The sequence below is a fragment of the Phyllobates terribilis genome, unplaced genomic scaffold (assembly GCF_046119375.1).
Source record: "Phyllobates terribilis strain yellow unplaced genomic scaffold, ASM4611937v1 Scaffold_3__8_contigs__length_932513732, whole genome shotgun sequence".
NCBI classification, from domain to species: domain Eukaryota; kingdom Metazoa; phylum Chordata; class Amphibia; order Anura; family Dendrobatidae; genus Phyllobates; species Phyllobates terribilis.
The window spans coordinates 684,234,813-684,240,812 of record NW_027362763.1 but is presented as its reverse complement, the minus strand read 5'-3'; positions in this window follow the sequence as shown (position 1 = coordinate 684,240,812).

Here is a 6,000-nt window from a genome sequence, read left to right as displayed (position 1 = left end):
GATGAATATTACTCTCTTGTCAGTGATGTTCGGTTTTTCTGATTATATAATGAACCGGCTCATTATATAGAGATTGCAGCCGCTGATTCCTTCACAACTGCTAGAAAAGACTCGTCTGCCATTAAGATGTATTATTTTGTATCTGTCCAGCAGATCAGATAAACCCACCTATGCCTCGAATCCAAAAATGCGGAGACCCCACTCCTTTACCAATGTGTAAAGGGCGTGCCAAATCCTACAAATGCAAGGAAGGCGAAGGGTTTCTTTGACAGGATCCCACCATTTACAAGAGGTGATATCACAGCTCACCACTTCCCCCTCCTCCTCTAGTGACTGATAACACCTCTATAAACATATCTATTGTGAGTGGTGGGTAGATCCTGTGTAATCAGTCATTGTACAGGAGGAGGTGAGCTGTGATAACACAGGGTCCATCATTAACAATAGGTGATGTCACAGCTCACCTCCCCCTCACATTCACAAAAGGTTATCTCCTGTATATAGGGGTCATTGATCAAGGTGCAGGAGGTGAGCTGTGACATCATGACCTATAGTGAATGATGGACCCAGTGTTCTACTCTGTGTCTATGTATATATACACTGCTCAAAAAAATAAAGGGAACACTCATAACACATCCTAGATCTGAATGAATGAAATATTCTCATTGAATACTTTGTTCTGTGCAAAGCTGAATGTGCGGACAACTAGTGTTGAGCGAACATGCTCGACACTGCTCTGTACTCGCCCGAGCATCTCACTACTCGGGATGTTCGGCGAGCACCGAGCATTTCCGGGTTACTCGGGCGGGAGCTCGGGTCTCCGCCCTGCATGTTTGGCGCTCTTTACAGAGCCAATGAACATGCAAGGATTGCCAGCCAGTCACTGTAATGCCGCAGCCATGTTGTTTGTGGGCGTTACAGTGATTGGCTGGCCGCACAGCGTCACCTCGAGTATTTAAAACCGGGCGCCGCCATCTTGGACACAGTCGCTCCGGATCAGACAGTGTAGGGACAGCGCTGCTGATTTAGGGAGAGATTTATACTGCGAAATAGTTAGTGTAGGGTCTGTAAAGGCTGCCAAATCAAACAAACAGTCCTTCTCAGTACTAATATCCATCCCAGATACCAGGCAGGCAGGCTGTATAGGAGACGCAGTGGTTATACCAGCAAACGCTGCATTACAGTCCTGTGTGCTCCTGTTGCTGAAATTGCTGGATTTAGCTCCAGGTCTCAGGGGCCAGGAAACCCCCTTTTTTTTTTTTTTTTTCATCTAAATCCTTTTTTTTTTTTTTTCTTTTCCTCCTTCACACTGTACAAATACCCATCTTATTAACCTTTTGGTGTCTGTCCCCCCCACCCCACACACACCTCCAAAAAAAAAAAAAGTGTGTCTGTAACAGTTCAGACACAAATATATATTTTTTTAAAATAGTCTGGTGTAGGCTAGAGAAACAGAAGTGTGGTTTTGCAGTTCCACGGTTCAAACCTCTGTGTTATCCACTTTTGGGCCATTTTTACCTAAAAAAAAAAACAGTTTGAGTGTGTCTGTGACTGTTCAGCCGCAAATATATATATTTAAAAAAGTCTGGTATACACCAGTAAATTATAACTGTGGTTTTGCCGTTCCACGGTAAAAAATCTCTATTATCCTGCTTTTGGCATTTTTTCCGTAGAGAAAAACAGTAATAGTTTCTCCCTGATTGTTCAGACACCAATATATCTGTTTAAAAGAGTCGGGTGTAGGCCAGAGAAATAGAAGTGTGGTTTTCCTCTTCCACGGTTCTAATCTCCTTTTTGTTACCCTTTTTCCATTGATAGTGCGAGTGTAAGCTATTTTACTTCCTTTACAATGGGCAAGGCGCGTGGCAAGGGACGTGGAACTGGACGTTCTGGTGATTGTGCGTGCAGAGGACGGGGCCGTGGCCAAGGTGAAAATGTGCCACAACCAACAGCCACATCTTCTCGCTCCCACTTCTTGACTGAATTACTAGGGAAGCACAGAACAACACCAGTATTGAGAACTGATCAGTGTGAACAGGTTATTAATTGGATAGCAGATAATACTTCCAGTTACCTGGGCACCACCACCTCCGGTCTGTCTTCCACACGGTGAAGTGTTTGTAGCCGTGAGTCTCGACCGCATACTTCTCCTCACCCTGATGCTCCTTCCTCCCACCAGGCCGAGTGTCGTCAGACGGCAACTGATCCCACACTTGGACACTCTGAAGAGCTGTTCACTGGTCCATTTCCAGATTTGTGCCCCTTGCCTGCTCCGCTTGAAGTGGTGGAAGAGGAGATCCCATGTAGCGATGCCCAAATATTTGAACAGCCACGGCCACAAGAAGTCGACGCTGGCAATTTGTCACAAGAGGTCGACGATGACGAGACACAATTGCCAGGAAGTGAGGAGGAGGATCCTGGTGCGCAAGTGGAAGAGGAGGAGGAGGAGGTGGTGGATGATCTAGTAACTGACCCAACGTGGCAGGAGGACATGCAGAGCGAGACCAGCAGCACACAGGGTGAGGGAGGCAGAGTACCCCAACAGGCAGGAAGAAGCAGTGTGGTGGCCGCACACAGAAGGCGGGCAACAGTTCCCCGTAACACCAACACGAGGGACGTTGCCAGTACAACCGGTAGGTCTTCCAGAGTCTGGAATTTTTTTTAAAGACTCTGCTAACCCCAAAAAGGCCATTTGTACCACCTGCCATGCCAGCATCAACAGGGGTGACAAAACGACCAGCCTGACCACCACCAGCATGATCAGGCACATGGCAGCAAAGCACCCGACTTTGTGGGGCAAACCCCAGGGTCCACGACCAGTGTCAGCGGGTGTCACCACTGCTTCTTCCGCTGTTGTGCGTGCAATAGAACCCCCTGTTGTGTGTGCAAGGCAATCCCCTGTCCATACTGCATGCAAAGATGCCCCCCCCCTCCTCTCAGTCTTCACTTGTTATGGCAGTTTCTCAAGAAACCGCATCAACGTCCACGTCCCACCGCAGCGTTCAATTGTCCATATCCCAGACCTTTGAACGAAAGTGGAAATTCGCAGCCAACGCCCCACAGTCCTAAATTCGCACATTTCACGACTGCTTGTGTTGGAAATGCTGCCTTTTAGGCTGGTGGAGATGGAATCCTTCTGCACCTTATGGCGGTGGCCGTCCCTCGGTACTTGGTCCCCAGCCGACACTATTTTGCCCGGTGTGCCATCCCCGCACTACACAAGCACGTGTCCCAAAACATCTGCCGTGCCCTCAACAACGCAGTTACTGGGAGAGTCCACCTGACAACGGACAAGTGCTTGTGGCCAGGGATGGTACATCTCCCTGACGGCACACTGGGTAAACATAGTGGAAGCCGGGACCCAGTCGGACCTTAGGACGGAACACATCCTCCACACACCAAGAATTGCGGGCCATATGTCAGTCAGAGTTGCCCCCACAGTGTACAGCTCCTGCGCATCAGCCTCCATCTCAGATATCACCACATCAGTTACAAGCTAGAAGCACTGCAGTACTGCCGCAGCCAAGCGGCAACAGGCTGTGCTGAAACTCATAAGCTTAGGAGAGAAACCTCACACTGCTTGTGAGTTGTGGACAGCTGTGAAAGAGCAGGCAGATCTGTGGCTGAGACCGCTGAACCTACATCCAGGCATGGTCGTGTGTGACAATGGCCGTAACCTGGTGGTGGCTCTGAGGCGAGGCCACACACGTACCATGCCTGGCTCATGTGATTAACCTCGTGGTTCAGCGGTTTCTTAAATCGTACCCCGAGTTGCCAGATCTGCTCGTCGAAAGTACGCCGCCTGTCAGCTCATTTTCGCAAGTCGGCTACAGCTTCTGCCGCCCTTGCTGTGTTGCAGCAGCGTTTGCAGCTTCCGGCACACCGACTGGTGTGTGATGTCCCCACACGTTGGAACTCTACCCTCCACATTTGTGAGCAGAAGAGAGCAGTTGTGGAGTACCAGCTGCAACAAGGCCGTCGATATTCAGGTCAGACTCCACACATAAGACCTCAGGAGTGGACCTGGATATCTGACATATGTACCATCTTGACAAACTTTGAGGAGTCCACCAAGATGGTGAGTGGCGATGACGCCATCATTAGCGTCAGCATTCCACTTGACTGTCTTTTGCTACGCTCTCTGCAGAGAATTAAAGAGGAGGCATTGCAGCCAGAGTATGATGAGATGGATCAAGAAGCCGTAGCGGTCGATTACACACAGCCCAGCCTCATCTCATCCCAACGTGCATTGGGGGACAATGAGGGAGAGGAGGAGGAGGAGGAGGAAGAACAGGAGCTTGTATCATGCGCTGTAGACAGTAGTACCTGTACAACGGTCATACCGTCGGTTCAGCGTGGGTGGCCTGAGGACAGCAGGGAGGAGGAGGAGGAGAGCATGGTCAGTCGTCATCTTGGTGAGGACACGGAAGTCTTGCCCGTTCCCAGTCTGGCACGTATGGCTGACTTTATGTTACGCTGCCTTAACCGTGACCCTCGCGTTGTCAAAATGTTGGGTGACAGTCATTACTGGTTGGTGACACTTTTAGACCCCCGCTACAAGAACTTTCACTCTCTTATTCCTGAGGTGGAGAGGTCTACAAAAATGGGGCAGTACCAGAAGGCCCTTGCTGCAGAACTGTTAAAAAAATTCCCATCTGAACACTCTAGCGGCAGAGGTCACAGTTCGTTGCCCAACCAAGGCGTACATGCGAGCGAGATGCAACTCCAATCCAGCAGAGGCAGGGGAACACTGTCAACGTTCTGGGACAGTTTTCTCAGACCCTCCCTTCGGACAGACCCTGAGGCGCCGGGTACTCTCACAAGGAGTGGAAAGTTTCAAAAGATGGTGAGGGAGTACCTTGCTGACCGTACCAGCGTCCTCCGTGATTCCTCTGTGCCTTTTAATTATTGGGTATCCAATCTGAACACTTGGAATGAACTCGCTGTGTACGCCTTGGAGGTCCTGGCCTGCCCTGCCGCTAGCGTGTTATCGGAGCGTGTTTTTAGTGCCGTTGGGGGAATTATAACTGATAAGCGCACTCGCCTGTCAACTGACAAGATGACCCTTATCAAAATGAACAAGGGCTGGATTGGGCCAGACTTCTCATCACCACCAAATGACAGCAGAGTAACATAAAGTCAAATCCACTGTGTTATTTCGGGAGGTGTATTCACATGCACCGCTTCACACCCACACATAGGTATACGCTTCCTCATTTCGGCTGTTTTATGTTCTTCTCCTTATCCTCAGCCTCCACCACCACTATACCACCAGGGTGACCGTGGTCCATGTTGCCATTATTGAAAGTTCGTCCGTCCTTATTTTTGTCAGCTTTTGCTTGGAAGGCATAAGCAAAGACTATGGGAGACCCACTCCCCAATAATGGGAATAATGTTAAGATGCTGTACTGTATGGCTCTTGTAAGGGGCATTAAAACTGTCTTGTTAAGCTACTGCGACCTCCACGACTCTTCCAATGGGCATTGCATTTCCTCCTAATTTTAGTCACCTTTTGCTTTTCAATGAAAATGCGAACACTAAGGGAGTCCCACTCCCCAATAATGGGTAGGAGGTTTTAGTACGCTGTAATCCATGTCTGTTTCAAGGGGCATTGCAGTTCCTCATAATTTTTGGAAAGCCTTCCATTCACTGCTTAGGCCAACAGTGCACAGGAGACCCAGTTGCTATAAATGGAAAAAATGGTTTAGTTAAGGCCCTCTGACCTCCATGTCATTTCCAAAGGGCATTAGAGTGCCTCGAAATTTTTGGTAGGCATTGCACTCATTGTATGCCCTATAAATGTGTAGCCGAACCGCTCCTTTTGTTACAGAAACATATCCTACAAGACATGTGTGGTTGACTGACCTGATATTGATGTGAATGGTCCCTGTTCCTCCTGCTCTTTCTCCTTTGCCACCACCTCATCCATCATTCATCACCTGAAGCTTTGTTTTAGCGGGAGTCATAGAACTGGGATAGTAGCAGGAAAACATCCAGCAA